The sequence below is a fragment of the Dermacentor variabilis genome, chromosome 2 (genome assembly GCF_050947875.1).
Source record: "Dermacentor variabilis isolate Ectoservices chromosome 2, ASM5094787v1, whole genome shotgun sequence".
NCBI classification, from domain to species: Eukaryota; Metazoa; Arthropoda; class Arachnida; order Ixodida; family Ixodidae; genus Dermacentor; species Dermacentor variabilis.
Genome location: NC_134569.1, coordinates 149,060,114 through 149,068,575, shown reverse-complemented (window position 1 = coordinate 149,068,575; position 8,462 = coordinate 149,060,114).

The following is an 8,462-nucleotide window of genomic DNA, read 5'->3' as shown; positions in this document are numbered from 1 at the left end:
CATGAAACTTCATTCACACTACAGATTTATGCTAAGTTAGTTGCTTATTCAAGAAGAAGGATTTTCGCTGCGGTTTCGTCCCCGCACAAGCACGTGACACCATGCGAGTAGCCCCATTTTTCAAACACACGCACCCTACCCGATGTATGCACTCGACCGGTAGGACCTCAAGCTGCTGTTTGCAGGGGGCTACAGCGATGCACCCATTCTCTTCACAGATTCTCTTCCACGTCTCTAGTTGCCAGGGGCGACACAGGCACCCTGCGATTGGACAACCACCGAACCATGTACTTCAAACGCCTGTTTATAGAAGAGGCAGGTGTCATTGCTCTGACCTTCACTGACTTTAGCACCCTTGCACTCCATGCTTCATCATCGTCAGACTCCCCAGGCCTGGTGCGTAAGAAGCGCGTTCGCTCCATCTTTCAGGGTGTGCGTAGCTTGCGCTTTTGGAAAAGCCCCCCTCCCCCCCCCCCCCCCCCCCCACCCCTGTTAACGAGCGTGTCTATCCGTTAGCTGCCGTGCTGATTAGTTGCGAACCAGGAGAGGCATGGTCCGCCGCTCAAGACAGTGCCGCCCCATTGCGTACTTTATTTTCTTTTTAACGTTTGTACTGATAACTTATGTGCAAAGTGCCAAAGTGCTCTCACTTCTTCAGAAGCGTCTTTCCGTTCCGCGGTGGAGGCCCACTGTTGAAGGTGTGTGACAGCATGTAGAAGAGGGCGCACTTTTCTCCCTCACTTAGGCTGGCCTCGTTGAAAGGCTGCTGGGGCTGTGCATTGCGTAACATGGCCTCCAAGATGGCCGCCTTCAGCTCCCTCGCCGAGTCCACCAGAAAGCGCTCGCCGCCGTTTGCCAGACGCTGGTGGTCCACAAAATCGATCGAGAAGCTGCGTGCACAATGCGCGTAGAAATAACGTATTATGCCTCAGATGATGACGCAGGAGTTTCGAATTGCAGCTCACATCTACAAGGAAAGTACCACGGTTCCCGTCACCTATAGGTCAATTCACTCGAAATAAGATTGGAATGTTCATGCGGGCATGCTAAAGATGCAGTGCTTCCCTGTTGGTTATCGTGTTATGGCATCGAGAATGTGCTTGAGGTGTGCTATGTCTCCATGGTGCGTTTGAGGACTGGAACGTCAGTGAAGAAATTCAATAGCAACGTTCCTTAGGAGTACTTTAAAACTGTAACTAGCGCATCCTTGTCGCGTTGTCTATCCCGTATGAATTATGTTTCTTCCATACGACACATTACCCTTTGCATCTAAATTATTCAGCAAGGTCATATGGCCACAATCGCGAGGACATACCTCTCGTGATGAATGTGACAGCAAACACTCTAGTTTACACCTTAAAGGCATACCGACACAGGCTTCATTGCGCTTTTCGTACGTGTATTGTGTGAGTGTCAGCGCTTACTGCGCATACAACTCGCCTAGGTCTGCTGGATGAAGGCCAAACTAATGGGCTTGGGACATACACCTACTGTGTTTCTAACCTCTTGCTATCCATCAGGTTGCCAAGAAGCTGGCTGAAATAACGAAACAGAGATGTTAAAAATAAATTGAGTTGAAGATACAATGAAAAACCAATCACAGAAAAATACAGAAAAGCCAGCACAAGCTAAACGTCGGTTTTATTCACGACATCGTCTAACAGAGTAGGCGAAGAAAATACGTTTTACTAGAATTTAAGAAACTGCATTTGTGCGTACACATACCGTGTCAGCAGCATGGCCGCCGTGTCAGCAACGTCCGACGTTTGGTGGGCGGCCTCAAGTTTGCGCACCAATGACGTGAAGGCGTCCAGGGTTTGCGCCGGTGCGGATTCCGAGTGCAGCAACGATTCGTTGAAACACGGCGAAGCCACCTTGGCGTTGAATGTGGCGTAGTCCATGAGCACGGCTCGCGTGACAGCAAGCATCGGGTGAAGCGCAACTACTGAAATGTCGACGGCACCAAGAAACGCCTTCCTCACCACACCCCACGACATTAGGAAAGCGTCGCGTGATGTCGATAGAGAGTGTAGTTGATGAGCATCAACCATCAGCAACGCAGACAAGCAAAGCGAAGGCTGTACGCACCATAGCCCTTTTCGGGCGAATATATTGTCGAACCTAGCTCCGCATCATCCACCGCTACCTCCGCTTTGATCACAGCGTGTTCATCCGAGATTAACGACTTTTCTCTATAGTCAATTTATAGAGGAAAGTAAACCTGAAGCAACAAGACGTTTACACTGTCGGCAATTTTGGTTCAAATCACACCTTATAGCACAATCTGCACACGTGTTGTTCGTTCAAGTTAACATGACCACTGTTGCCGTGTCACCCTAGGCTTCATCAGGGTTGACATAGGAAACCGTAGCAAATAATTCCCAATTTTAGGATTGTTATGTATCCCGCATTCATGCAGTTAGCAAGTGAAAATCACCGTAGGGCACGCAACTCAACCTAGGATGCACCAGGCTTTGTACGTTTAAAAAACAGCACAATCCTCAATGAAACTCTGCGAGCAGGTAATTAAATTAGAACCTAATAATCCGGTGAAGTAATATTTAACACTCGTGGAGTTCAATGACAAAGATGTATTGTCACTCTAACATTTTTTGTCTGTAGACACTAAGAACTGGCTAAGGAGACAACTGGAAGGCTAGGCAGCCTATATATCAAAATTTGACTAAAATAAATTGACATGTTAATGATTTTCTTCTACAAGCAGTTTATAGAGTGGGAATAGGCAAAAATGAATATGCACGTTATCAATTTTTGTCTGTAGGCTATTTGTAAACTGGGAGTAGACAAAAATTATTAGCTTAGGGAGTTTTGTCTATAGGCGGTGAAAGACAATGAACAACTAGAAATAGATACTGTGTTGACTTGTGTCTATAGGTAGCCTATAGTGGGAGTAAACAAAAATAAACGAGCGCCTTATGGACTTTTGTCAATACACCCACTACAGAATGGGCGTAGAAAAAATAGACATTTTATCACCTTTTCTCTGTAGCCAATATGTAGATTTTGTATAGACAAAAGAAAGAATCTATAGAAAAGCAAAGCCGTCTACAAGAAATCTACCGACACTCTATAGACAGTCTAAACTCACTTTTGTAAGCAATATAAACGTAAACGGGTTGCTGCCGATGGTTGAAACGTCCTTCCCTCCCCCCCCCCCCCCCCCGAAATATAAATGAGGCCCAACGTGACTGTAGCAGAACAGGACTTAAGACTGTGTGATCATATTGTTTCTGGCAGTAATATAACTCAACAATAATGAGGGCGAAGGAGATTCCACAGTTTCCTCGGTATCAAATATGGCCGCTAACGGCGGCAACTGCAATGTAACAAGGTCCCATGCCGGCTCACAGCATCGTTGTACTAAGCTATGCTGGTTATTAGCACATCAGCTAATTTATATGAACGTATTCGGTCTGCCCGCACTTATAGACCTTTTTCATCCGCGATGTGGCAGCACTGCGTTCATGACCCCAGAGAACTTCCGGTCAGCCATATACGAGAGTCATGTTAGCCCCCTAAAAAGAAGTATTTTGCCGTATACTACACTGCAGGCTCATATTCTTGATGTTTTCAGACAAAAGAACGTGCGCAATGCGTCGAACTCAGCTGCGGGCTTTTTTTTTTGTTGCACTTAACAATACAATTCATTGTCAAATACTCCAACTCCTCCACAAAGCTAGTGCCAGCTGGAGGGTCCTGTAAGTTTATAGGCCCAATGTAACTTCTGTTGCTTCTGACGGCTTAACCAGAAGTCTACCGGGAACTATGTTTGTTGCTAGATTTCAACTTCGTAAACACTCTTTCTGCTTCGCTGTAGCGATCGTTTCAAATTCGATTAGCAAGACGCGCATGCTATCCATGCGGATACGTGTGCGCGGACGTGAGCGAAACGGCGACAACTTAACGAATCCATTACTAAACAAAGGGAAGTTTATTTAACCAATACACGCAAGCCCGACGGGCTCTTATGGTCGGGACCGTATACTCGACAAATGTTAGACGCGAATTACAGGAAGCAATTACAAACTACACGTGATCGTAACAAACATCCCTAATAGTTCTGCAGTTGCCTGCAGTTGCGAACAAACACGTTCGCAGTAGTAAAAAGTAGATAAATGACCTTGTAGCTCCTCGTCCAAAGTGTGTACCTTTTAACCCGCATTTATAAAATTCCTATTCGAAAAGCAAGAAGCCGTTATTCATTTTTGCAAAATGTATTGTTCAATTCATTTGGGGCGCGTTGCGTCTCGGAACTGCACAATGATGCGGAACACCACTATAGTGGAGGGCCACAAGAATTTAAACCCAAAGCACGGTACGTCAACGTTTTCGCAGACCCCCTGCAATATATATATATATTGCTGTAGTCGCAGCCCCCGCTGTTTCTCACGAGCACAAGTGAAACCACAGTTCGCCTGTAGACCAGAACACGATAATCTCGAACCGGATGGGCTGAGCGCATACTCCGGAAGCCGGCGATCGGCCGCCATCTTCCCTGAGCTGCCAAGACGCGTTCGCGTGCATGTAGCGTGTGTCTATTACGGGGTGTTCAATGTGTAAATATGTCTGTGCCCGCAACATCCAAGTTCAGAACATCATCGGGACGTCACTGCGTCATATATGCATGCGCAAATAACCAGCGAAAACGAAGCAGGTTGCAGAGCACCGTTTGCGACGAACACGATGTAAGTATGTCGAGAGCTGTACCGCTGCGGCATATTCAGCCGTGCATGTCCTTTTTGTCTCTGTATGTGTGCATCTCTGCGTGTCTATGTGTGTGTCTGTCTACGGGCCTCAATTACACAAAGGCCTGAGGTGGGCTTCACACAGCGGCTCTCACCATAGAACTCTGCGCCTGATTCACAAGTAAATGCCGCGACAGTGTTCGCAACGCTACAAAGTTCTGACTCTCATGACACTCGAATGCATGCGTAACACATTGAATTCCGTGCAGTGGCGTTAGTTGCCACGAAATTCCTCAATACCTTGCAGCAACTATTCGAAACGTTTACGTGTGAAAGCTGGTTTATGTTGCCTATCCTAACTTTGTGTTGCTTATCCTTGGCCAAAGGGCAAGAGCGGCGATGTTTGTTAAAAAATATGCATACGTTGCACAGTAGGTCCGACGCGGTTGAAATAATGTTAGTTCATTCTTGCGCCGTCCCGAGACAAAAAACGGACACATCTGGGCATCCGCGCACGTGCGCTACGCTTACTCGAACCTACGGCATGCCGCCTGTTTTCAAGGTGCGGGCCGCGAGATTTTTCCAGGCGCTACAACGTGGAGGTAAAGTTTATCGCGCACTGCAATGCTTTAACTAGTGCATGACGTATTGTCAGACGTGCAAATTGAAGTGGAATAGCCGCAGAACCAATGTTTCCGCATGCAAAGGTAACGCGGACCCGAACGATCCGCTCCGCCTGCGGACGTTGCGCTTGCCACAGCCATTCCGATCTGCAGCACGATCTTGCCGAGAAGCTGAAGTTCACTAACTGAATTCGCTAGCCAAAATTCACCATCCCGTCCTTCATGAGAACTTCAAAGAAATGTCAAAGCGCAAGCAGCTCAAGCACTGCGTCTACCTGCGGTCGCCTCGCTTGGCAGCTCGGAGCCGTTGGAGCAGCAGGTGGTGCCAGCGCGCTTTGAAAATGGCGCCAGTCAATTTCTTTCTCTGTTGTGATGTTGTTTTCATCGGGCGAGGAGGATAGGGCGCGCGGCGAGCCTTTCCTCCTCTCTGGAATGACTGCTGCTTACCTGGTGCTACAACTTTGGATGAATTCACAAAGAGCCCGGAACGAGCGTTTATATTGTTACGCGATGCAGCAATTACGTGATGCAGCACTATAGAGCAAAATTAACATTTCATCATTTCAGAAGACGTCTTGGGCTTACTTTATGAAATTGCACGTGGCACAGATTCGGCAGAGCCCATGTAGAGATCGTTCGCAATCATTCTTGCTAAATAATAAAACGATTCCGTGCCAAGGGCGCGCGTGGTACAGCAGTAGAAGCGAAAAAAAGAAAAATGCCGCGCCAATCACCGGAGCCGGCGTGTACCAGTTGGCGTTCAAAACTCGCGCTCCCAAAACCGAAACTGGAAGAAGTTAATCCCATCCGCTTGGTGCGCTACAGTCAATTCGGTCACTGGTCTCTATGGGAGGGTGCGCTCTTATTGAATCTCTTTCTCTATGCTTTATATATGTTATCCTGGTGAAGTTGTGCCCTTATTGTGACTCAGTGTTCGTATCGTCTCTTGCTGAAATAAACTTTTTCTGAGCTCTGTCGTAATATGCTCTTCGCCTGTCTTCTCTTTTCTTCACATCGCCTCGCTTCTTCTACACCATAAGAACGGACAGGCCGGAAACAATTGTCGCTTGTCGCCAGGAAGCAACAGTATGTGCAAACGTGTGCGCGGTCACTTACCCACGAAGAAGTAGGTCAAATATGGAGTCATTCTGAAAATGACTGGGCTGTTCGTCCCGGCCAAGATCCTCGCATTGAACCAGAGTCGGCAGCACTACGTGGGAGGTCGTGTCCCGTGTCTCGAGTCCTCGTGCCTGCGATTACCTGAAGAAACAAGGAGAGCTTTCGGCGTTGGCGTGACCGGAATAGGCTCCAGGGGATTGACCTGCACACGCTTGAGTCGTTTCATCATGTGGGCTGCTGCCATGTTGGGAAGATAATAATAATAATAATAATAATAATAATAATAATAATAATAATAATAATAATAATAATAATAATAATAATAATGATGATGAAGAGAAGAATAGCTCTGCGGGATAGAAGTTACATCACTGCGGCAATATGAAGCTGCGAGTATGATGATGTAACTATCGAGCCTTTTCAGATTTGCGATCATGGCAGTTGGCGCAGTTTCGAAGGCGTATGCGACGGAGACCTCGGAGAGCGATGACGCGTACTTAGGAGTGTACATATGTGGGGGGAGCGGGTGGTTCAGCATGCTCAACTATCCGCTATTGTTCGCGCTAATAGCTGAAAAAATTTGAGTTGCTGATAAGCGATGCAGAATATTAGAGAGAAAGAAGGAATGGAGCATAGCTATATAGATCGAATATGAGCTCAGAAGTATGCTTACTTGCCAATAAGATAACCGCGCAAGTGGTGAGAGTGGCAAATGTTTCTACGTCTAAGCAGCAGTCAGCCGGCAGATAAGGGTCTTCATCGTTGCTGATGCTACTGATTCGAAGTGATCACAATTGTAACGAAGCAATAAATTTGCACGTATCGCTGTATCAATCACAAAATAGAAGTTATTTCCGATTTCTTTTTCTTGTCTCTTTCTTTCTTCTGTTGCATCTAGCGCTCCGTCGTAGTGATAATGAAATAACCGAGGTTAATGAAAAGTACAAGCTTTTTTGCCAGTACACCGTGGGCCACAAAGCGCATAGACAAAGAGAGAGAGCTTTAGATCCGCCTAGAGCTGTCTTAGTGTATCCACTTTGTGGGCCACGGTGTGCTGGCAAGTTAAAAAAGTTTCCACTTGAACTTTGGTTCTTACATTATCATTAGCAGCTACAAAACCGATATTACCATCGGACGTAAGGAGATTGCAGCAAGATTAATGACAAAGCAGCAGTTACAGCGAAGCTGCATTGTCTTAACCACAAGGAAACAAATTTTCGATGCATTTTCAGCGGGTACGCGCAACACATCTTATTGACTTCTTGTGAACTCCAAGGAACTCTTCGCTTCGGTGTATTTGCGTCTGGTGCACCCTATAGAGAGTTCCTGTCATTTCAGGCGTCGCAAATCCAGTGCTGGGCGGTTGAATGAATCTCGCCCAAGAAATTAAGATACGTGATTCACGACTTGTAGCTGCGTGCACTCGCAGATATCTGCGGAAGAACATGCGAAAAAAAAAAAAACACTGACTGCTGCACCTGTCGCATTCGGGAGGCAATATCCCACATACCCTACGTGTGCTATTATTATGCGGCTGAGCGAAGGATAGTATAAAGTCTACAATGGACAGTCTGGACTTCAGCCTGTTTTCGAAGGAGAATACTTTGGGCGTACGGAGAGTGATTGAGCATTCCTGAACAAGCTCGTCTTTAAGCATATGTGGTGTGTATGGGTATGTGCCAAATGTGTTTGCAGTAGAAGGTTTGTGCGTTTGGGGGGGGGGGGGAGGGGGGCATCCCTCCTGTGCATAGTGTGTAATGCACAGACCGCATGTTTAGAAATGTGTTTATTGCAGTGTATTATCGTAACGTGCTATCCACCTTTCTCCTTCCCTGTCTTTCCCATTTCCCTTTACCCAGGTTAGAGATACGCTTTTCCGGCCGACTCCTTCCCCTTTATGTTCATTACATACCCAATAACATACCAATAAAAGTAAGATAAGGGTATACCTTGCGAACATAATAAACACTATAGAGACAGAATCCGCCTATTGACAAGAATATTGCTTAAGTTA